This window comes from Lutra lutra, chromosome 15 (assembly GCF_902655055.1).
Source record: "Lutra lutra chromosome 15, mLutLut1.2, whole genome shotgun sequence".
In the NCBI taxonomy this organism is placed as follows: domain Eukaryota; kingdom Metazoa; phylum Chordata; class Mammalia; order Carnivora; family Mustelidae; genus Lutra; species Lutra lutra.
In genome coordinates this window covers 28,053,164-28,078,687 of record NC_062292.1, presented here as the reverse complement: position 1 = coordinate 28,078,687, position 25,524 = coordinate 28,053,164, and the positions used below count along the sequence as shown (strand labels likewise).

At 37.8% G+C, this 25,524-nt stretch overlaps 1 protein-coding gene across 6 annotated transcripts in view; it reads left to right on the top strand.

Moving 5' to 3' along the window:
- Positions 1-25,524, top strand: part of RABGAP1L (RAB GTPase activating protein 1 like) — a 763,170-nt gene that overhangs the window by 47,030 nt on the left and 690,616 nt on the right. The window contains exon 1 of one of the 6 annotated variants that reach the window (XM_047704249.1): positions 3,488-3,508. The exons of the other annotated variants lie outside the window; for them this stretch is intronic. The gene's annotated coding sequence lies outside the window, so the exon portion shown is untranslated. Of the gene's footprint in view, positions 1-3,487; positions 3,509-25,524 lie in introns of those variants that run through there. 6 annotated transcript variants of the gene reach the window in all.

Sequence of the window (25,524 nt, the reverse complement as noted above, 5' to 3'; positions counted from 1 at the left end):
CAGGCTGTGGGGTCCTATATGGCCTCTTGAGTTTTAGGAACTTTGAATTTACTCAATCTTGGATAGTCATTCGTTCATTTATTCAGCAAATGTTTATCTGTCTGCTGTATGCCAGGCATTCTTCTAGGTGCTTGGGTTATATCAATGAATAAAACAATTATCCTTACTTTTGAAGAAGCTACATCCTGCTGGGAGAAACAGACAATAAACAGTAAATATGACACAAAAGTAAATTAGATTTTATGTTAGAAAATAAGTGTTCTGGGAAAGAAAATAAGTAGATCAGGATAAATGGGGATTGGAAATGGGTGGTGGGGAAGTAGTATAAGATAAGGCAATCAGGGTAGCTCTCTGAGGAGGATGAGATTTGAACGAAGATATGAACAGGGAAGTAAACATGTTAGCAGACATCTGCGAGAAAGTGTTCTGTTTTGCAACAGCCAGAGCAAGTGTGCCAGGGTCGTTTGAGAGAAAGCAGAGAGCAGGGAGATTGTTTTAGATGGAATTGAGTCTACAAGGGGGAGAATTGAAGGAGAGAAGTCACAAAGGTAAGGTAAGATGGGGGTAGGGGAAGTAGTGAGTAGGGGCCTTTGTAGAACAGGCATATAATAGCTTTGAAGGTCACTTGGCTTTTATTATGATTAATATGGGGGAGCCATTGGACAGTTTTGATCAGAGGACTGGCAAGAACTAAATTAAAAGGATCATTTTGGATGCTTTTGAAAATAGACCATAGGGGAGCAAGTAAAGAAGCAGAGAGTATTTTCAGAGACTTTTAGAAAAATCTAGGTAAGGGATGATGATGGGTGGGATTGGGAGTTGGTAGTGGCAATAGAGGTAGTGAGAAATGATTGGTTTCTGGATGTAATTTGAAGATAGAGCCAAAGTAATTCCTGATAGTGTAGATGTAAGGTGAGAGAGTGGAGAGAGTTAGTTTGAGAAAGGAGAAAAAGAGAACAAGAGGAATAGGCATAGCATAGGAATAGCGTGACTGATACAGTTGGCCAGAGTTAGAAGGATTGAATTGTCATTAATGAGATGAGAAAACCTGTAGGAAGGTAGTATGGAGCGAGGGGTAGGTTGGTAGGGAATGGTTGGAAGTGTGATTTCTGAATATGTTGAGTTTGAAATGTCTCTTAGACATACAGTTGGAGAAGACTGTAACTATGCTTGTCAAATAATATGTGTTCAGCATCAGCAACAACAGTGAATGCGTGTTAAAAAATTAACTGGATTCTGTATGAGTGGTATTAGAGCTTGGAGCTCTAATATTCCTATCTCTGCCCTCAGTATGCAGCAAGTCTGTTGTGGCTTATGACCCAGGATTCAAAGACATGACAAATACCAATATGGACATCAGCATGCAAATTCAATAACATGAGAAACTCAAATATTGGATTTCTGGTAGCTTGTATTTTATCACACTTTTCCTATTTAAAACATCAAAAGGCATTTAAAAACATCCTTTAGTGGGTGGGATATTCAGTAGAAATAGTTATGGGGTCATTGAATAATTAGCTCTTCTAATTAGATAAAGTACCTTTGGGTTTTGTTGCCTTGTGAGAGTAAAGTAGAAAAATCTAGTACTAGAAAAATTTTTACTTTGAATTATTTTCCCAATGAATGGTGACTTAATTTTTTCCCCTTTGCTTTTGTAGACGTATGACATCTAAATTCATAGAAACTACTCATGAAATTTTAGGTATGTCATATTTTCTAAATATTAATATCTTCAGATTATTCTGTGCCTTTGTGTTTTTGTTTAGTTTCTGCAACACAATTTAGAAGTCCTGTTTTTAGGGGCGCCTGGGTGGCTCAGTGGGTTAAGCCGCTGCCTTCGGCTCAGGTCATGATCTCAGGGTCCTGGGATCGAGCCCCAGGTCGGGCTCTCTGCTCAGCGGGGAGCCTGCTTCCTCTTCTCTCTCTGCCTGCCTCTCTGCCTACTTGTGATATTCTGTCAGATAAATGAATAAAATCTTTAAAAAAAAAAAAAGAAGTCCTGTTTTTAGGATTTTAAAACTTTTTTTTTCATATTGCTCAACTTTCCTCAGAAGCAACCTGCTGAATCATTTTACTCAAAAGATTAGAGAGTAGTCTGAAGTATAGTATCTCTTCCTTGTTACAAATTCTACCAAAGTAGGGGCACCTGGGTGGCTCAATTGGTTAAGTGTCTGATTTTGGCTCCTGTCACTATCTCAGGGTCCTGGGATTAATATCCCCCTCTCCCACATAGGGCTCCCCTCAGCAGGGGAGCTCGTCCTTTTCCTTCTGCCCCTCCTCTGGCTCATGTGTGTGCGTGCTTGCTCTCTCAAATAAATAAATTAAAAAAAAATTTCTTCCAAATCAAAGAAAAATGCCTTTTCTTGAAACCTAGTTAATGTGAGGGATTTTCAAAAACTCTAATTCTTTTATGTGGCTCACTAATTCTGTAGAACCAGGCAGAGAGAAATGCATGACGCATACAAACATGTATACTATATGCCAAGAAGCTTTCGGGTCTTACATATTTAAATTTCTAATGGGTTAAAAGGTGTTAAGTCAGGCATATCTCACAAACATTCAGTATTATACTAAACACAGAGGGCTCTGTGTTTCAAAGACAGAAGTCAGAGCTTTGCCTGTAGACTTAAAAGGAAAAAAAAAACAATTAAAATCATTTGCCTTCTTTTCTTTAGTTGTTTTGGTGCAGTGACTCAGGTGCCCCTCACTGCTGATTTTGTGCAGATTGAATAGATGAAAAAGGTAATTGTGAAGTGTCTTAGTTTTCTTAGGAACCATGTCTGGTTGCCAAGTTTATGAAGTTTTTTTTTTTTTTTTAAGATTTTATTTATTTATTTGACATACAGAGATCACAAGTAGGCAGAGAAGCAGGCAGAGAGAGAGAGGAGGAGACAGGCTCCCTGCTGAGCAGAAAGCCTGATGAGGGGCTTGATCCCAGGATTCTGGGATCATGACCTGAGCCGAAGGTAGAGGCTTTAACCCACTGAGCCACCCAGGTGTCCCAGTTTATGAAGTTTTAGATTCTACCTTGAGTCTCTCTCTGCTAGACCCAGCAAATTGGGAATTACCATTTCCTCTGTTAACTAAGTGCCAATTATGTGGAGATACACAGTAAACATGAATTCACTAGTTTTCCCTCTTAATTCTGCTTGGTGTTGTACTTTCGTATACTTTCATAGAGTGTGTTATGTGAGAGCAGAAGAGACAGTGGTTTAGACTCAAAATGTTTGTAATAGTGTAATAATTACCAGTCCTTGGAAGGGTAATATGCTAGTAAATAGATTTCTCAACTGAGGATTTCTGTGTTCTCCTTCTGGCTCTGTAACTTGTTAGAGAAATTGTTTTTCTCTGTGCCATGGCTTTGAAGATAAATGATATATAGAAGCTTTAGAGCTTAGAGATCTTGGAGATCAACTAGCCCTATCCCTTATTTTTCAGATAAAGAAACCCATGTGTTCATAGAGCTGAGACACCATTCCCATGGACATATTGGACAGAAAGAAGTGTGGTGTATGCTTTATGCAGCATTATACAACATGCCAAATGTTAGATGGTGGCCCACAGATCACAAAACTTTGGTTTTATTATACCAAGGGGAGTTAGAACTATGAAGTGGATATCTTAGTAGATGGTCTCTTCTGTCATGTGATGGATTTCTTTTCCCCCTTGACCATATGCCTGTACCTGCTGGGCACAAAACTTATTATTAGTCTTAAGCCAAGTTTATTGAACTCTGAATTGTATAGCCATCAGACCTTAGTTTTCCAGGCAATAAGTGACAATAATATAATGTATATAATTTTATCAACCTTACTCTTGAATAGATTGCATAAATAATTATGGCAGAAAAACCAAGAGAAAAATCTAGAGTTAAAGTCAATCCTGATTAAAAAAAAAAATTGAGAGTATTTTAAAAATATTTTTCATCTATGTTATTGCCTAGGAGATACTGCTGAGTAGGGTTTTCTAAACTACAGTATAATGCATGGGTCAAAGGTTTACAAATTGGGTATATCTAGAATTGAATATTAGTTTTAGAAGGTTAGTCTGTTGAGGTACATTTTAATTCAGTGGAATATAAAAATTACAGAAATCACGATTTTTTAGGCAGTAGTTAAAAGCCATATCAGTATCTCCTTGAGAGATAGATTTGTTAGTTGCAGTGTTAGCTATTTCTGATTTTTATTTAATTTAAAGATAGCATAATAATACTGAAGACATTTAAAGTTTGTTTGTTTGTTTGTTTATTTATTTATTTTTAACTAATCTCTACACCCAGTGTGGGGCTTCAACTCACAACCCTGAGACTGAGTCCTGTGCTGTTCTGACTAAGCCAGCCAGGTGCCCCTGCTGAAGACATTAAACAGGTCACTGAATTACTCAGCCATTGTCGTGGTAGTGCTATATAACAATGCAAAAATGTTTGATGGCTTACAACAACAAACAATTAGGTTTTTAACTCATGGTTCTGTGGGTCTGTGAGGGAGATTCTACTTCCTTCTGTGGATTGGATTCACGTTTTTGTCATGAGTTCCATTTTGGGTCTCCTGACTTCCTGGGCCACCATCTTCTTAGGATAGATGGCAGGAGCTCAAGAGACCAAGCCAAATAACTTAAGACATTTAAAGTCTTTGACCAAGTTTTGTTTATTGGTATTCCATTGATCAAAGTGAATTACATGGCTAAGCCCCAAATTTTTTAGGCTGGGAAATACTTTGCTCCACTGACTGTAGTGAGAGGTATTACAAAATCACATGATAAGGGCTCTAAATGTACAAATCTGTAATAGGGAGGGAGTAGAAAATTGGTAACAATAATCTGATCTGGAACAGTCACGTATAAATCTTACCATCCTAATACAGGTTTTTGTTTGTTTATAGCGAGTGTTATTCAGCGTAAAAGTACTAGTCAGTCATTGTGAGGCAAGCAATATTTACATAGCTGTTCCTTTTCCATTATGTCATTTCAGCTAATCAGTTTTTTGAGTATTTTTATTTTTAATTGAGGTACAGTTGGCATATAATATAGGTGTACAACATAGTGATTTAACAATTATATGCATTGTGAAATGCTCACCGCAGGAAGTGTAGTTACCATGTGTTACCATTCAGACTTATTTTATTATTGACCATATTCCCTGTGCTGTACTTTTCATCCCCATGACTTATTTAATTTAATTAATTAGTTAATTAATTTTTTAAGATTTTACTTATTTGGGGGAGAATCTTGAGCATATTCCATGCTGAGCACAGAGCCTGTCGTAAGGCTTGATCCCACAACTCTGGGTCATGACCTGAGCTGAAACCAAGGGTCAGATGCTAAATTGAGTGAGCCACCCAGGTGCCCCATGACTTACTTATAACTGGAAATTTGTACCTCTTAAGCCCTCTTCACCTTTCCACAGTACCTGCGTCAATTTACATTTGATTACATTGATTACATTTGATTACAATTACATTACTCCAATAGTGCATGAACGTTTTCTTTTCTCTACATCCTTGCCAGCGCTTGTTACTTCTTGTCTTTTTGATACTAGCCCTTCTGACTGTGTGAGGTGGTATCTCATTGTGGTTTTGACTTACCTTTCCCTGATGATTAGTGATGTTGATCTCTTTTCATGTGTCTATTGGCCCTCTCTATGTCTTATTTGGAAAAATGTTCTTTCATGTATTTGCCCACTTTTTATTGGATTTGTTTTTGTTTGTTTTAGTGTTGAATTACATGGATTTTGTTAAATATATTTTGGATATTAACTCCATATTGGATATGTCATTTCCAAATACCCTGTTTCATTCAGTATGTTGCCTTTTTTCTTTCTTTTCTTTCTTTCTTTTCTTTCATTTCTTTATTTGGCTTTTCATTTCGTTGATGGTCTTCTTTGTGCAAAAGCTTTTTAGTTTGATTTAATCCCAATTGTTTTTTTTTGTTCTCGTTTTCCTTGCCGGAGGAGACATATCCAGAAAACTTTTGCTAAGGTTGATGTACAAGAGACTACTGCCTATGTTTTCTTTTAGGAGTTTTATGGTTTCAGGTCTCATATTTAAATCTTTAAGCATTTTGAGTTTACTTTTCTGTTTGGTATAAGAAAGTGGTCCACTTTCATTCTTTTGTATGTGGCTATCCAGTTTTCCCAACACTACTTATTGAAGGGACGATCTTTTCACCAGTGTATATTCTTGCCTCCTTTGTTGTCTATTAATTGACCATATAATCATGGATTTTTTTTCCTGGGCTCTCAATTCTATTCTGTTGATTTGTGTGTGTGTTTCTGTTTTATTACCATACTTATTTTTAAGATTTTATATATATATTTGAGAGAACGAGAGCATGAACAGTGTGAGGAGCAGAAGGAGAAGCAGACTCCCTGTGAGCAGGGAGCCGATGTGGGGCTCAGTCTTCGGACTCTGAGATCATGACCTGAGCTGAAGGCACTTAGCCAACTGAGCTACCCATACTTCGTTGGTTAAACTTTCCTTTTCTTTTTTTTTTCATCATATCCAGTATACTGTTTATCTGGGAAATTGTCAACTTTTTAGATACTGTCTTCTTCCTTCACCTGCATTTTTGTTCTCATACTACTATATGAAACCTATTGAAATATATCTTATGGGGTGTCCAGGTGGCTTAGTTGGAAGAACATGTGACTCTTGATCTTAGGGTTGTGAGTTTGAATCCCACATTGGGTGTAGAGATTACTTAAAATCTTTTAAAAAATAAGTGTGTGTGTGTGTGTGTGTGTGTGTGTGTGTGTGTGTGTATCTTTTATGTCTTTTTGGTAGCTTATACTTATAGTAGGACTTAAGAGGTTTCATGTGACAGAAACTCAGTTTAAACTAGCTTATGCAAAAAGAATTTATTGGAAAGTATATTTCATAGAATTAAAGGAACAGTGGATTTATCAAGACTGAAGATGGGAACAGTTGGAGCTACACTTCAGGATTCTCTCAAACAAAATGATAGGGACTTGACTAAGACTCTCTTGCTTGTGTGTATTTAGGACTTTCTTTCACTGCATATTGGCTTTCTTCATATGGGAAAAAATATGGCCACCAACAATTCCTAGTTTACATCTTAAAAGTTTCTGCTGTAAGAGAAACAAGTGTCATGATGGAGTCTCTGGTCATCAGTCCAAAAATCTTAGGAATTGGGTTAATTGGTCTAATTAGTTTGTATTCAGTGTCCATCTTTGGATCTGTTTGGCCATGGTGTTGAGGTTTGAACAGAAGGAGGGCTTATTGTCAGAAAAGAGTGTTTTGAGATTATTGCTAGACAAATAAAAATAGGTATCCACTAAAGTAATGTGAATTACTAAGGCCCTTTTGTTCCCTTTTCAGGGGCAAGGACATACTTGCACATATGTATTCATTTTGGTATGGCTCTTGCCTGAGAACTGGAATAGTGGAGGGACTGTATAATAAATAGAGGCTATGGTAATTGTTTGTTTGTTTGTTTTCCCCAAGACTGGCTTGGTTTTTCAAAGCTCAGAATTATAGTTGGTAAGTATTCTAATTCTAAATTATTCACGTTCATTTTCTTATTATAAATTAAGAATTTTCCTGTTTCTACTATTGTGATGGGTCTACTATATAGTCATTTGAATTCTCATGCCTAATAGTCCTTGCAGCCTGTCTTGTCCAATTTTGAGTCACACTCATATTTTCGCTGTTCTATTTTAGTTCAAGAGCCACTTGAAAATGAATAGGTGCAAACACATCATCTAAAAGCAAGAAGCTGGCTAACCACATTTGGCACAAAAAGAAATTGGACCATGTGCACCACGATTTTATACTTTTGAATGTGTTCAGTTATTTTGGGAAGAAGATAGTTTCCAGTTAGACTTTGCTAAATGTTGTTATACTGTTTCTAGTATATGTGAAAATTGTAGTTTTAGGCATCCAAGTGAGGTGTTAATTTAAGATATATTGCTCATTTGACAAAAATGATGTGGCATTAAAGTAAGAATTAAAAGCCATTTCACTTGGTAGAATTGGCAGAATTGCTGTAAGTGTGGGGGATATGTGTGTTTCAGTGGTTCAATTCAGTCAAAAATATTTATAGAGCCCCTTTGGGCTCAGAGAAGGGGAAAATATTTCCTGTAGGACTGATAAGTTTTCTGCCCCTTATTATCTTCTACATTTAAAATGCCTAAAGTATATGAAAATATATATGCCTACACTGTAGTTCCCAGTTTTGTTTGTTTGTTTTTTTTCGGTGCCTAAAGAGACATAACATTTTTTGGTCTGATTTTACATTCTAATTTTTGGATTATGATAAGGGTAACCTTTTAACTAAATGCTTTAAAAAAATTTCATTTATTTATTTAGGAGAGAAAGAGCAAGAGAGAGATATCACAAGCAGCGGGGAGGGATAGAGGGAGAAGCAGACTCCCTGATGAGCAGGGAGCCAGATGTGAGACTCTATCCTAGGACTCTGGGAACATGACCTGAGCTGAAGACAGGCGCTAAGCCAATTGAGCCACCCAGGTGCCCTAACTAAATGCTTTCACACACTGAGTTGAAATGGATGTGTTTGTCTTGAGGTCACAGCACTGTGAGCTGCGTATTATTTAAAAGACCCCTGCGGAGGTGCCTGGGTGTCTTAGCTTATCAGTTAAGCATCTGCCTTTGGCTCAGGTCATGAGCCCAGGGTCTTGGGATAGAGGCTGAGTTGGGCTCCCTGCTCAGTGGGGAGTCTGCTTCTCCTTCACTTTCTGCCCCTCCTCCTGCTTGTGCTCACATGTGCGCTCTTTTTCTCTCTCTCTCTCAAATAAATAAAATCTTAAAAAAAAAAAAAAGACCCCTATAAATTTTCCAACTGCTATTTCTTTTGATCAGAAATAATGGTAGATTGCCATACGTAAAGAGCAAGTAGTATTTTGCTTAGCATATTGCTGCGGAGTAGTAGACTTTGTCAGTTGTATTTTGAACTGACTTGTCAAAATGGAACTCTTCAACACATCACATGGAATGAGCATCTTAAGATTCAGTGACTTTAGAATTCATTCAGTCCAATATCTTATCTAATGTCCAACATCCTGTTTGATGCAAGAGTCCGTTCTGGTATATCCAAAATAATTGGCTTGTTTATTAAACATGTATCTGTTTAATCTGTGGGCACTATGTTAGGGATATGTTGGTGAGTAAAATAAAAAGAGACATGCTCCCCTGCCCTTGTGCACATAGTTAAGCTTGTAGTTGAGTGCTCAGTTGGTCATTCAGCCTCAGCAAGTTGGGAAGAATTGATAATGTTAACAATATTGAGTTTTTTCTAATCCATGAACATTGAGTATCTCCATTTACTTAGATCTTTTTAAATTTTTTTCATCTGTGTTTTGTAGGTTTCTTACTGATCTATTTCTTTATTTTAGAGTAGACATAGAGAGTGTGTGGTTGTGTGTGTGGGGTAGGGGCAGAGGGAATTTCAAGCAGACTCTGCACTAAGTGGGGAGCCCACCTTGGGCCTCGATCTCATGACCCTGAGATGACATGAGCTGAAATCATGATTCAGATTCTTAACCAGCTAAATCACCCAGGCTCCCCTAGGAGGGGTTTTTTTGGTAGATTCTTTGGGATTTTTCTACATAGATGATGATGTAATCTGTGAATAAAGACTGTTTTATTCTTCCTCTTAAATTTGTGTGCTTTTATTTCTTATTTCTTATTTTTTTAATTGAATTAGCCAGCATATCTCTTGCCTGTGTCTAGCAAGAAGTTGCTGTGGCCAAAGTCAAAGGGGTTCCTACCTGTATTTTCTTCTAGGATTTTGTTGGATTCCTGTCTAACATATGGATCTTTCATCCATTTTGAGTTTATCTTTGTATGGTATAGGAAAATGGTCCAATTTAATTCTTCTACTTGTGGCTGTCCAGTTTTCCAAACATCATTTGCTAAAGAGACTGTCCTTTTTTCATTGGATATTCTTTCCTACTTTGTCGAGGATTAATTGACCATAGAGTTGAGGGTCCATTTGTGGGTTCTCTATTCTGTTCCTTGATCTATTTGTCCTTTTTTGTGCCAGTACCAAAATGTCTTGATGATTACAGGTTTGTAATAGAGCTTGTGAGGCCATCAGCTTTGATTTTTCTTTTTCAACATTTTCATTTTTCAACATTTCTCCGGCTATTTGGGGCCTTTTCTGGTTCCATACAAATTTTAGGATTGTTCCAGCTCTGTGAAAAATGTTGATGTTATTTTGATAGGGGTTGCACTGATGTGTAGATTGCTCTGGGTAGCATAGACATTTTAACAATATTTATTCTACCAGTTCATGAGCATGGAATGTTTTTCCATTTCTTTGTGTCTCCCTCAATTTCTTTCATAGGTATTCCGTTGTTTCTGGAGTATACATCGTTTATCTCTTTGGTTAGGTTATTCCTATGTATGGTTTTTGGTGCAATCGTAAATGGGATCACTTGCTTAATTTCTCTTTCTTCTGTTTCATTGTTAGTGTATAGAAATGCAACTGATTGGGCACCTGGGTGGCTCAGTGGGTTAAGCCTCTGCCTTCGGCTCAGGTCATGATCTCAGGGTCCTGGGATCGAGTCCAGCATTGGGCTCTCAGCTCAGCAGGGAGCCTGCTTCCCTCCCTCTCTCTGCCTACCTCTCTGCCTACTTGTGATCTCTCTCCCTCTCTCTGTCAAATAAATAAAATATTAAAAAAAAAACACAACTGATTTCATATTCTGCCATGTTGCTGAATTCCTGTATGAATTCTAACAATTTTGGAGTGGGATCTTTTGGGTTTTTCCACATAAAGTATCATGTCATCTGTGAAGACTGAGAGTTTGACTCTGCCAGTTTGGATGCCTTTTATTTCTTTCTGTTGTCTGATTGCTGAGGCTAGGACTTCTTGTACTATGTTGAACAACAGTGGTGAGAGTGGGCATCCCTGTTGTGTTCCTGACCTCAGGGGTGAAGCTCTGTTTTTCACCACTGAGGATGATATTCACTGAGGGGTTTTTGTAAATGGCTTTTATGATATAGAGGTATGTTCCTTTTATCCCTACACTGGAGAGTTTTTTCTCAAGAAAGGATATAATATTTTGTCAAATGCATTCTCTGCATCAATTGAGAGAATCATATGGTTCTTGTCCTTCTTTTATCAGTGTGATGTATCATGTTGATTGATTGGCCGATATTGAACCACCCTTGCAGTCCAGGAATAAATCTCAGTTGGTTGTGAATAATCCTGTTAAAGTACTATTGGATCCTATTGGCTAGTATCTTGGTGAGAATTTTTGCATCCATGTTCATCAAGGATATTGGTCTGTAGTTCTCCTTTTTGGTGGGGTCTTTGGGGATTAAGATAATGCTGGTCTCATAGAATGAGTTTATTAGAAGTTTTTCTTCCATTTCATTTTTTTAAGGTTTTATTTATTTATTTGAGAGAGAGAGCACATGTGAGAGCATGAGCAGGGTGAGGGGCAGAGGGAGAAGTAGACTCCCCACTGAACAGGGAGCCTCATGCAGGGCTCCATCTGGGAACTCCAGGATCATGACCTGAGCCAAAGGCAGATGCTTAACTGACTGAGCCACCCAGGCACCCCCATTTCAATTTTTTGAAACAGCTTCAGAAGACTAGGTAGGTATTAGTTTTCCTTCAAATGTTTGGTAGAATTCCCCTGGGAAGCCATCTGGCCCTGGACTCTTTTGGGAAGTTTTTGATTACTGCTTCAGTTTCCTTGTTGGTTATGGATCTGTTCAGGTTTTTTTTTCTACCTGTTTCAGTTTTGGTAGTTTATAAGTTTCTAGGAATGCATCCATTTCTTCCAGATTGCCTTATTTGTTGACATATGGTTGCTCATAGTATGTTCTTAAAATTATTTTTATTTCCTTGGTGGTATTCATGATGTCTCCTCTTTATTCATGATGTTATTAATTTGGGTACTTTCTCTTTTGGATAAGTCTGTCTTTGGGTTTAATCGATCTTATTATTTCTTTCAAGGAACCAGCATCAAGTTTCATTGATCTGTTTTACTGTTCTTTTGGTTTCTGTTTCATTGATTTCTGCTCTAATCTTTATTATTTCTCTTCTGCTTGATTTAGGCTTTATTTGCTGTTCTTTCTTCAGCTCCTTTAGGTGTAAGATTAGCTTGTATATTTGAGACTTTTCTAGTTTTTTGAGAAAGGCTTGTATTGCTATGTACTCCCCTCTTAGGACTGCCTTTGCTGCATTCCCAAGGTTTTGAACAGTTGTGTTTTCATTTTCATTCATTTCCATGAATTTAAAAAAATTCTTTAATTTCCTGGTTGACCCATTCATTCTTTAGTAAGATGCTTTTTAGCCTCTGAGTATTTGAGTTCCTTCCAAATTTCCTCTTGTGATTGAGTTCTAGTTTCAAAGCATTGTGTTCTGAAAATATGCAGGGAATCATCCCAGTCTTTTGGTACTGGTTGAGACCTGATTTGTGACCCAGTATGTGATCTGTCTGGAGAATGTTCCATGTGCATTTGAGAAGAATGTGTATTCTGTTGCTTTGGGATGGAATGACCTGTATATATGTGTGAAATCTGTCTAGTCCACTGTGTCATTCAAAGCCATTGTTTCCTTGTTGATCTTATGCTTAGATGATCTGTCCATTGCTGTGAGTGGGGTGTTAAAGTCCCCTATTTTTATTGTATTATTATCAATGTGTTTTTTTAATTTTGTTATTAATTGGTTTATATATAATTGACTGCTCCCAAGTTAGCAGCATAAATATAATTGTTGGATCTTAATGTTGGATAGACCCTTTAATAATGATACAGTACCCTTCTTCATCCCTTACTACAGTCTTTGGTTTAAAATATAATTTGTCTGATATAGGGATTGCTACCCCAGGTTTGTTTGTTTGTTTGTTTGTTTCTTTTTTTTTTTTTAAAGACTTTATTTATTTGACAGAGAGAGAGATCACAAGTAGGCAGAGAGGCAGACAGAAAGGGAGGGTGAAGCAGGCTCCCTGCTGAGTAGAGAGCCTGATGCGGGGCTCGATCCCAGGACCCTGAGATCACGACCTGAACCGAAGGCAAAGGCTTAACCCACTGAGCCACCCAGGTGCGCACCTGCCCCCCACCCCCCAACAGCTTTCTTTTGATTTTCATTAGTGTGATAAGTGGTTCTCCATCTCCTCGCTTTCAATCCGGACTTGCCTTTGGGTCTAAACTGAGTCTCTTGTAGATAGCACATGGATGGGTCCTGCTTTTTTATCCAATCTTATACCCCATGTCTTTTGATTGGGGCTTTTAGCCCATTTACATTCAGAATAAGTAATGAAAGATATAAATTTAGTGCCATTGTATTACCTGCAAAGTACCTATTTCTGTAGATGTCTCTGTTTCTTTCTGGTCTCTGTTACTTTTGGGCTCTGTCTTCACTTATAGGATTCCCTTTAATATTTCTTGCAGGGCTGGCTTAGTGATCACAAATTCTTTCAGTTTCTGTTTGTCCTAGAAGCTCTTTATCTCTTCTTCCATTCTGAATGACAGCCTAGGTGGATAAAGTATTCTTGGCTGTACATTTTTCTCATTTAGAACCCTGAATATATCATGCCAGGCCTTTCTGTCCTGCCAGGTCTCTGTGGATATGTCTGCTGCCATTCTAATATTCCTACCCTTGTAGATTTAAGGATCCCTTGTCTTGACCTGCTTTCAGGATTTTCTCTTTATCTCTGAAATTTGCAGCTTCACTATTACATGTTGGGGTGTTTATCTGTTTTTTGTTGAATTTGAGGGGGTTCTTTGTATCTCCTGGACTTGAATGCCTGATTGCTTTCCCAAATTAGGGAAGTTCTCAGCTATGATTTGCTCAAATATAACTTTTGTCCCTCTCTCTTCTTCCTCTGGGACACCAGTAATTCTTCTTCTTCTTCTTTTTTTTTTTTTTAATTTATTTTTTATAAACATATAATACATTTTTATCCCCAGGGGTACAGGTCTGTGAATCGCCAGCTTTACACACTTCACAGCACTCACCATAGCACATACCCTCCCCAATTTCCATAACCCCACCCCCCCCTTTCCCAACCCCCCTCCCCCCATCAATCCTCAGTTTGTTTTGTGAGATTAAGAGTCACTTATGGTTTGTCTCCCTCCCAATCCTATCTTGTTTCATTTACTCTTCTCCTACCCCCTTAACCCCCCATGTTGCATCTCCTCTCCCTCATATCAGGGAGATCATATGATAGCTGTCTTTCTCCGATTGACTTATTTCGCTAAGCATGATACCCTCTAGTTCCATCCACGTCGTCGCAAATGGCAAGATTTCATTTCTTTTGATGACTGCATAGTATTCCATTGTGTATATATACCACATCTTCTTTATCCATTCGTCTGTTGATGGACATCTAGGTTCTTTCCATAGTTTGGCTATTGTAGACATTGCTGCTATAAACATTCGGGTGCACGTGCCCCTTCGGATCACTATGTTTGTATCTTTAGAGTAAATACCCAGCAGTGCAATTGCTGGGTGATAGGGTAGTTCTATTTTCAACATTTTGAGGAACCTCCATGCTGTTTTCCAGAGTGGTTGCACCAGCTTGCATTCCCACCAACAGTGTAGGAGGGTTCCCCTTTCTCCGCATCCTCGCCAGCATCTGTCGTTTCCTGACTTGTTAATTTTAGCCATTCTGACTGGTGTGAGGTGATATCTCATGGTGGTTTTGATTTGTATTTCCCTGATGCCGAGTGATGTGGAGCACTTTTTCATGTGTCTCTTGGCCATCTGGATGTCTTCTTTGCAGAAATGTCTGTTCATGTCCTCTGCCCATTTCTTGATTGGATTATTTGTTCTTTGGGTGTTGAGTTTGTGAAGTTCTTTATAGATTTTGGACACTAGCCCTTTATCTGATATGTCGTTTGCAAATATCTTCTCCCATTCTGTCCGTTGTCTTTTGGTTTTGTTCACTGTTTCCTTTGCTGTGCAAAAGCTTTTGATCTTGATAAAATCCCAATAGTTCATTTTTGCCCTTGCTTCCCTTGCCTTTGGCGATGTTCCTAGGAAGATGTTGCTGCGGCTGAGGTCGAAGAGGTTGCTGCCTGTGTTGTCCTCAAGGGTTTTGATGGATTCCTTTCTCACATTGAGGTCCTTCATCCATTTTGAGTCTATTTTTGTGTGTGGTGTAAGGAAATGATCCAATTTCATTTTTCTGCATGTGGCTGTCCAATTTTCCCAACACCATTTATTGAAGAGGCTGTCTTTTTTCCATTGGACATTCTTTCCTGCTTTGTCAAAGATTAGTTATCCATAGAGTTGAGGGTCTATTTCTGGGCTCTCTCTTCTGTTCCATTGATCTATGTGTCTGTTTTTGTGCCAGTACCATGCTGTCTTGATGATGACAGCTTTGTAATAGAGCTTGAAGTCCGGAATTGTGATGCCACCAACTTTGGCTTTCTTTTTCAATATTCCTTTGGCTATTTGAGGTCTTTTCTGGTTCCATATAAATTTTAGGATGATTTGTTCCATTTCTTTGAAAAAAATGGATGGTATTTTGATAGGAATTGCATTAAATGTGTAGATTGCTTTAGGTAGCATAGACATTTTCACAATATTCTTCCAATCCAGGAGCATGGAACATTTTTCCATTTCTTTGTGTCTTCCTCAATTTCTTTCATGAGTACTTTATAGTTTTCTGTGTATAGATTCTTAGTCTCTTTGGTTAGGTTTATTCCTAGGTATTATAGTTTTGGGTGCAATTGTAAATGGGATTGACTCCTTAATTTCTCTTTCTTCTGTCTTATTGTTGGTGTAGAGAAATGCAACTGATTTCTGTGCATTGATTTTATATCCTGACACTTTACTGAATTCCTGTACAAGTTCTAGCAGTTTTGGAGTGGTGTCTTTTGGGTTTTCCACATATAGTATCATATCATCTGTGAAGAGTGATAGTTTGACTTCTTCTTTGCTGATTTGGATGCCTTTAATTTCCTTTTGTTGTCTGATTGCTGAGGCTAGGTCTTCTAGTACTATGTTGAATAGCAGTGGTGATAACAGACATCCCTGCCGTGTTCCTGACCCAGCGGAAAAGTTTTCAGTTTTTCTCCATTGAGAATGATATTTGCGGTGGGTTTTTCATAGATGGCTTTGAGAATATTGAGGTATGTGCCCTCTATCCCTACACTTTGAAGAGTTTTGATCAGGAAGGGATGCTGTACTTTGTCAAATACTTTTTCAGCATCTATGGAGAGTATCATATGGTTCTTGTTCTTTCTTTTATTAATGTGTTGTATCACATTGATTGATTTGCGGATGTTGAACCAACCTTGCAGCCCTGGAATAAATCCCACTTGGTTGTGGTGAATAATCCTTTTAATGTACTGTTGAATCCTATTGGCTAGTATTTTGGTGAGAATTTTTGCATGTGTGTTCATCAAGGATATTGGTCTGTAGTTCTCTTTTTTGATGGGATCCTTGTCTGGTTTTGGGATCAAGGTGATGCTGGCCTCATAAAATGAGTTTGGAAGTTTTCCTTCCATTTCTATTTTTTGGAACAGTTTCAGGAGAATAGGAATTAGTTCTTCCTTAAATGTTTGGTAGAATTCCCCCGGGAAGCCGTCTGGCCCTGGGCTTTTGTTTGTTTGGAGATTTTTGATGACTGTTTCAATCTCCTTACTGGTTATGGGTCTGTTCAGGCTTTCTGTTTCTTCCTGTTTCAGTTGTGGTAGTTTATATGTCTCTAGGAATGCATCCATTTCTTCCAGATTGTCAAATTTGTTGGCGTAGAGTTGCTCATAGTATGTTCTTATAATTGTCTGTATTTCTTTGGTGTTAGTTGTGATCTCTCCTCTTTCATTCATGATTTTATTTATTTGGGTCCTTTCCCTTTTCTTTTTGATAAGTCTGGCCAGGGGCTTATCAATCTTATTAATTCTTTCAAAGAACCAGCTCCTAGTTTCGTTGATTTGTTCTATTGTTTTTTTGGTTTCTATTTCATTGATTTCTGCTCTGATCTTTATGATTTCTCTTCTCCTGCTGGGTTTAGCATTTCTTTCTTGTTCTTTCTCCAGCTCCTTTAGGTGTAGGGTTAGGTTGTGTACCTGAGACCTTTCTTGTTTCTTGAGAAAGGCTTGTACCGCTATATATTTTCCTCTCAGGACTGCCTTTTGTTGGGGGACACCAGTAATTCTACCATTGCTTGGCTTTATGGTATTGCTGCTTTCTCAAAGCTTCCTTCTCCTCTTGGGTCCATTAGTTGTTTTTCTCTTTTCCTCAGCTTCCTTCCTTTTCATCATTTTGTCTTCTGTGTCACTGAGTCTCTTCTGCCTCTATCCTAGCTGTTAGAGCATTCATTTTAGACTGCATCTCAGTTAAATAATTTTAAATTTGGACTGATTAGATTATATTTCTGTACTAAGAGATTCTTTACTGTCTTTTATGCTTTTTTCAAGCCCAGCTAGTGGCTTTATAATTGTTATTCTTAATTTAGTTTCTGATATTTTACTTATATCCATATTGATTAGATGTGTGGTAGAGACTATTACCTCTGGTTCTTCTTTTGTTGTGAATTTCTCCTTCTAGTCATTTCGTCTATAGAAGAATAGATGAACGAGAGAAGAAAATCATAAATATCAAACACGACCCTGGTGAAATACAAATCCGAAGTTGTCAGAAACCAAAAAAGAAAGGGAAAAAAAGAATATAATCTCACAGGTGGATAGAACAGTGTGATCATTTGATCCTGGGTGTATTTTGGTCTGTTTGTTAGAAGACACTAAATCCCAAATTGTAAAGAAAGAAGAATATATATATGTATATATATATATATGCATATATATGCCTAAATAAAGTTGAATACAGTGAAAGGAGACCAGAAGTGAGAAATATATCTATAAAATTTAAATGCAAAAATGAAAATTAAAGACTTAAAAACAATTGATAAAATGAGAAACCATTTGAAAAGGAAAAAAAAGTGAAAAAAATTAAGATGAAAGACTAAGGACTCATGAGAAAAAACCCTCATATCCAATTGATTTTTTTCCCTAGCACAGGAGTTTTTCAGTTCTGAGTGATTCATAAACTTTCTACTCAACTTATGTTCATGCTGGTCTTCTGGGGGAGGGGCCTATTTTACTGATTCTCAGGTGTCTTTGACAGGGTGCAGTTGCAGTACTCTTTGCAGGGAAGGGGGGCTGACTCAGTGTAAGCTGCTTTGGGTTGCTGCATGTGGCTTTTGTTCCCTTAAGGTTTTTCTTGCTGCTCCAGAGGATGAAAAAAAAAATTTAAATGGCGGCATCTGGATCTCCAGCCTTGGAGCTGAATGACTGGGGCTCCTGCTCTTCAGTGTATCCTCAGAGAAATGCAGTCAGTCCCTTTTGTGTGTCCCAAACTCTGCAGACTGCTTCAGTGCATATCTGTACCAATCCTGGCAGGGGGGGGTTGTTGTCTCACTGTGTCCCCACTTTGGGGAGTGGTTGCCTGATTGTGTACCCTGGCTGCTCTCCCTGGGGGAAGGAGCAGGGTCTCCCAGTGATTGTGGCTTGACTTGGAGAGTGATCATGCGGGGGTTCTTGGTTTATGGCAACACCTAGCTGAGAGGCCTCTCTGGGGCTTAATAATTGTAGGTGGCTTCCCCTGTTCCAATGCTGGAGAACTCTGCTAGACTCAGGCACCCTTCTTTCTGTGATCCTGGGACTCCCGAGACCACACTGTCCCAGCTAGAATTCTGCCCCTGCTTCACCACCTGAGCATCTTCCAGGCAGGGATCTCCCTCACAGGAGCAGACTTCTAAAAGTTCCAGTTTTTGCTCTCTGCTGCTGTTACACTTTCTGGTAGCTGGCTTATGGAGGCTTCCCTCCCCGCCAAGTTTATTGCCAGATATATCCCCTTAGATTCCTGTCTTGCACCTCCTACTTTTTTTTTTTTTTTTTAAAGATATTGTTTATTTAAGTTAGAACGAGCACAAGTAGGGGGAGAGGGAGAAGCAGGCTCTCTGCTGAGCAGGGAGCCTGATCTGGGGCTCCATCCTAGGGTACTGGGATCATGACCTGAGCCAAAGGCAGAGGCTTAACTGACCAAGCCACCCAGGCTCTGCTCCACACCTCCTACCTTGCAGACTGATTGCCTTTTTAAAAAGATTTTATTTAGTCATTTGACAGAGAGAGAGAGCAAGCACATGCAGTGGGAGCAGGATGGGGAGAAGCAGACTTCCACCAATCAGGGAACCTGATTCGGGGTTCTGTCCCAGGACCCTGGGATCATGACCTGAGCTGAAGGCAGATGCCCAACTCACTGAGCCACCCAGGCGCTATGTAGTTGCTTTTTTATTTGTAGAATTGCAGGAATTCTTTTCTTTGATCTCAGGTTTAATTCACAGGAGTTCAGAATGATTTGATAGGTAGATAGCTGAATTCAAGGGACCAGATGAAACGCAGGTCCCCTATTTCACCATTCTTTCTCTCCTCTCCCTTATTTCTTATGACTTTGAATCAGAGTGGTGAGAGAGGACATCCTCGTGTTGTTCTGAGTCTTAAGGGGAATGTGTCCAGTCTTGTAATTATGTATAGGTTTTTTTGTAGATACTCTTTTGTTTGTTTGTTTGTTTGTTTGTTTTTGTTTTTAAATGTAGGCTCCACGCTAGCCCAGTGTGGGACTTGAACTCATGACTCTGAGATTGATACCTAAGCTGAGTTCAAGAGTGGGATGCTTTACTGACTGAACCACCCAGGCACCCCTTTTGTAGATACTGTTAAGTTGAGGAAGTTCCATTAATTGCTAGTTTGCTGAGAGTTTTTATTTTTATTTTATGACTAAGTGCTGGGTTTTGTCAAGTGCACTTTCTGTCCCAGTGACATGATTAGGATTTTTTTGTAGCTTATTGATAATGATTTATTGCATTTATTGCATTGATTAATTTTTAAATGTTGTTAGTCTTGTATACCTTGAGTATAATCCTTTTTTATGTTGTTGAATAAAATTTTATAATATTTTGTCTTTATTCTTGTAATCTGGTTTTGGTCTTAAGGTAATGCTGACCTCATAGAATGAATTGCAAAGTGTTTCCTCTTTTATTTTCTGGAAGTGATTGTAGACAGTTGATATTATTCTTTAAATGTTTGGAGAATTCACTGGTGAAGCCATCTGTGTGTGGTGCTTTTTTTTTTGGAAGGTTATTAATTATTGTTAAGTTTTTTGAAAATTATAGGGCTATTCAGGATATCTGATTTTCCTAGTGTGAAATTTGGTACTTTTTTTTTTTTTTTTTTTGGCAATTTTTAATTTTGTATCCTCCAAGGAATTTGGTCCAGATCATCTAAGTCACCAAATCTATGGGCCTAGAATTGTTTTAGTATTCCTCTATTACCCTTTCAATGTCCAGAGGATTGGTAGTAATGACCCTCTTTCACTTTTTTATATTAGTAATTTGTGTCTTCTCTTTTCTTGTTTAGGCTGGCTAGCAGTTTATCAGTTTTATTGATCTTTTGGTGTTTGTTTTTTGATTTATCTGTATTTTCCTGTTTCAATTTCATTGATTTGTTACATTTTTAATTATTTCTCATCATTTGCTCTTTTTCTGGTTTCCTAAGGTTCCTAATGAAGCTTACAGATATTTTAGATATTTCTTTCTTTTCTAGTAAACGCATTCAGTTCAACAGGTTTCTAAGTACTGCTTTTCACTGCATCCCACAATTTTTGGCAAGTTGTATTTTCATTTAGTTCAAAATGTTTTTAAATTTCTCTTGGGTCATCTTCTTTGATTAATGTTCATTTAGAAGTGTATTGTTTAATTTCCAAAACTTGGGAATTCTCCAGCTCTCCTTCTGTCACTGATTTCTAGTTTAATTGCATTGTGGTTGAGAACATATTTATATGATTTTTATTTTTTCACACTTGTCAAGTTATGTTTTATGGCCCAGAATATGGTCTTCTTTGGTGAATGTTCCCTGTGAGCTTAAGAAGAAAATGTATTCTCCTGTTGTTAGATGGAATGTTCTATAAATGTCAGTTGGATGATATTGGCTGGTGGTGCTATGCAGGTATTTATATCCTCACTAATATTCTGCCTGCTTGATCTATCACAGGTCAAGATCCCTCTCACAGAGGGTTGTTGAAGTCTCCAACCATAATATGGCATTGTCTGTTTCTCCTTTAAAAAAAAAAAAAAATATATATATATATATATATATATATATATATATTTTAAAGTAATCCCTTTTTAAAAAATTTATTATTATTGTTTTTTTACTTTTAAGTAATCTCTACAGCCAACATGGGGCTTGAACTCACAACCCCAAGATGAGGAGTCACATGCTGTACCAACTGAACTAGCCAGGCACCCTTCTCCTTTCAGTTTTTATCAGTTTTTGCCTTATAGATATTGACGCTGTTAAGTGGTTTCTTGTTTGGGATTGTTATATCCTCTTGGAGAATTGTTCCCTTTATCATTATACAAAGCTCCTCTTTATCTGCAGTAATCTTCCTAGTTCTGAAGTCTGCTTTTTTAAAAATCAGTATAGCTGTTTCTCTTTTTTTTGAATGTTAGAAATTTGTTATTATTAAGCTCAATTTAATATACACAACATTTCAAGTTACCCTTCTTTAACCCACTCTCCCATCCTACACCCAAATTCCTCATTTAGCTTCTAGCAGTTTGTCAAAATTACCATTTAAGTGTCCTACCAGTTTATGGCTCCAGCAGCTTCTGCTTCAGGTAAAGAGATCTGACTTGCTATCTCTCTCTGGATTGTCTGTCTCTCCAGATTTTGGGATGGCAGTCTGTCTTATGAACTCAGTTTTCTGATGGATCAAAGCTACTGATACTTAGTTTGTTCAAACTTTTCTTGTTGTAAGGAAGGGAGTGATGACTTCCAAGCTTTTTAGCTGAAACTAAAAGTTGGGATTATTTGTCTTTTTATTTATTTATTATTTATTTATTTATTTTTTTTAATTTTATTTTTTATAAACATATATTTTTATCCCCAGGGGTACAGGTCTGCGAATCGCCAGGTTTACACACTTCACAGCACTCACCATAGCACATACCCTCCCCAATATCCATAACCCCACCACCCCCTTTCCCAACCCCCCTCCCCCCATCAACCCTCAGTTTGTTTTGTTAGATTAAGAGTCACTTATGGTTTGTCTCCCTCCCAATCCCATCTTGTTACATTTATTCTTCTCCTACCCCCTTAACCCCCCATGTTGCATCTCCTCTCCCTCATATCAGGGAGTCTTTCTCCGATTGACTTATTTCACTAAGCATGATACCCTCTAGTTCCATCCACGTCGTCGCAAATGGCAAGATTTCATTTCTTTTGATGACTGCATAGTATTCCATTGTGTATATATACCACATCTTCTTTATCCATTCGTCTGTTGATGGGCATCTAGGTTCTTTCCATAGTTGTCTTTTTATTATTAAGTTGTAAGAGTTACTTATACTATCTGGGTACAAGACCCTTTTTGGATATTTGATTTGTTAAGTATTTTCTCATCCTGTAGTTTTATTTTACTTTCTTCATGATACCATTTTTACCATAAACATTTTAAATTTCAGTATAGTTCAGTTTACCTATTTTGTTCTTTGGCCATTGTGCTTTTGGTGTCATTTCAGAAATCACTGCTTAACCCAAGGGCATGAAAGTTTACACCTGTTTTCTTCTAAGAGTTTTATAGTTTTAGCTCTTACATTTAGGTCTGTGGTCCATTTTGAATTAAGTTTTGTGTGTGGTGTGAGGTAAGGGTTCAATTCCATTCTTTTGCCTGTAAATATCTGATTACCCAGCATGATTTGTTAAAGACTGTTCTTTCCCCATTAAATATTACTTCGGGATGCCTGGGTGGTTCAGTAGGTTAAATATCTGTTGTTGGCTCAGGTCATGATCCCAGGGTCCTGGGGTAAAGTCCCGAATCAGGTTCCTTGCTTGGTGGGGAGTGTGCTTCTCCGTCTGCTTGCTGTTCCTCTTGCTTGTGTGTGTGCACGTGCACTCTTTCTGACAAATAAAATCTTAAAACAAAAATTATTATCTGCTTGTTGGAATATTTTAAAGTGTTGGCTTTGTATTCTCAGATTTTGTGTTTGTATGCAAATTTAGTAATCATTTGCATTGAAGTTAAAAGAAATGTTCAACCCAATAGCATTAGGCAAACTTCTAAAAGTATCCCTAAGGCCTTAGAGGCATGGTTTGATGCTAGTAATGAGAGCTGTCTTAATTCTGAGTAGAAGGAGAAATTCTGGCTGTGTTTTGAAGAGGTCACAGTTTGGTAAACTGATAGCTTTTTGTTAGCCTGGCAGAATATCTAACATTCTCTTAGGCTAAATAAAACCTCTTAAAAATGGACATCTTATTTGAATTGAGCAACTATTAGTATTCATTAACATGGTGATTTAGAGTTAAGGGCCAGGTTAACTGTTTATCAGTTATCTAAGAAAAATGTCTTGTGGGGAAGACAGATAACTTTTGGTGGAGGGAGGAGAGACATGGAGAAAGTTCTGTGTGCATAGTTACAGATACCAGCCCTGAGTGTCTAGGAATAGGTGAGGAAACTTCAAGAGATGGTATAATGTAGTGGCTCAGAGCATGTACTTTGAATTCAGAATACTGGTTTGAATCCTGGTTCTACATTTGTTATTTGTGAAAACTTTAGCCTGATTGGTGCTTTTAACAACAATTTGTTTAACACATTCAGCGAATGTACTAGGTCTACTATATTAGGCACTTGATGTTCCCAGATAAACAAAAGAGTTGGAATTAGGGTGGGGGTTTATTTAGATAGCTTTAGCATCCGGGTTGGCCTCAGGCTTCCCTGCCTTCCTTAACATTTCTCATCTTTTACTGCTCTCACCTATGTTCTCTTTGACCTAGATATCAAGGCCTCCTTTCCCATAAGCCTTTTCTCATACCGGGGCTTTTGTATTTGCTGTTTCTTGTACTGGAAGGCCACCCCCTCAACCGCGGAGGCCCGTCCTGACATTCATCAACACTGGCTCTGTGAAGGGTTTAATTAACTTCCCCCCCCTTTTTTTTTTAAGGTAAAAAACAAACTTTATTTATATAGGGATAATAAGGATATTAATAACTGAAATACTGAATAATTAAGCTTTGGATTGACTAGAAGTCCATGATTCACAAAGACTATTTTATGGAAGCAGTATAAAACTACATTTGGTTATTTTTCTCAGTTCTCTGGTATTCTTCAAGCTTGCAAGGATTCAGAACACTTTAATGATAGCTTGTTGAACGGCAGTAAAATGAAATGATGTCCTTAGAAGTCAGTATCTCACAAAAAAGACGTTATATCCAAGTTCTATCAAAGCCCCAGCCAGTAAGGCCCAAATGTCAACTGAGTCCATATTGCCTCCTACCTTCTTATTACCTTTTATAGTATATATTCCAGTATGGGATCCTGATTTATGTTTTGTTTTTCTGCGTTATTTCTCTCTTCTCTAAGAATGTTAGCTCTAGGAAAATTGGGACTGCACTGGTTTCATTTATCATTTAGTCTCCAGTTCCCATTGTAGTTTCTAGCACATAGTAGAGACTCATAAATATGAGTTGGATGGATGAATGAAAGCTGATACCTGTTAGATTCAGCCATATGAAAGTAGGAGGCAAGTGCTAAGACGCTAAAGTGGGGAACAACTTTCTGTAATTAAAGAGCTGTAATGGTAAAGTGAAAGGGGCAGAGATGTGTTGGGCTTTGTAAGTCCTGGCAAGTAGTTTGGATTTTATTAGAATTTTAGTGAAGAGATTTTAGAATGGAGTTTTAATGTAATATAACTTATAAGATTTCTTTGGCATCTCTGAGAAGAGTAGGTTAGGGAAGGAGAGGACTAGAGGTAGTAGATGGGTTAGGAGACTTTTTTAGTAGATGAGAACATTGCCTGGATTAGTTTGGTAAAAATGGCCATGAAGAAATGGGATAGATATGGGATTTATTTTGGATGTGGGGCTAACATGACTTGCTGATGTGAGGAATGAAGAAGTAGAGCTGATAGAATGATATCCAGATTTCTTATTTGAGCATTTTGTTAGAAAGTGGTATTATTTACTGGAAAGGGAAATTGAATGAGGAACAAGTTTAGAGGAGGTGTTAAGAATTCCATTTGGGTCACATTTAAGATACTGATAAGAATTCCTAGTGGAAATATAAAGTGGAAAGTTCGATTCCAAATAAGGAATTTAGAGGACATTTGGGTTGGAATAGAAATTTGGAGATTGCTAGAAAATAGATGGTATTTAAGTATATGGCAGTGAGAGATACTACTTAGAGGGGGTGTGTGGCAAGGAATCAGGAGAAGGCTCAGGACTTGGGGAATTTCCAACATTTAGATGTTAAGTCTAGGAGTGTCCACTTGGGCTTGAAGGATTGGCCACAGAAGGAAAACCTGGACTATGTAGCATCTTGGCAATCAAGGGTTCATGAGACAGCTTGGAAGGGTAGAGACATGGCCTCTATTACATATTGCATTTTCAGAAACATTACGGGCAAAATAAAAAAAAACCTTTAGAGGACTTGAGGATTTAAAATTTAAAAGAAGGATATTCACATGGCTAACAATTAAATGATGGCTAGCTAATTATGCTATCCTAGAATAAATAATTATTCTTTGTT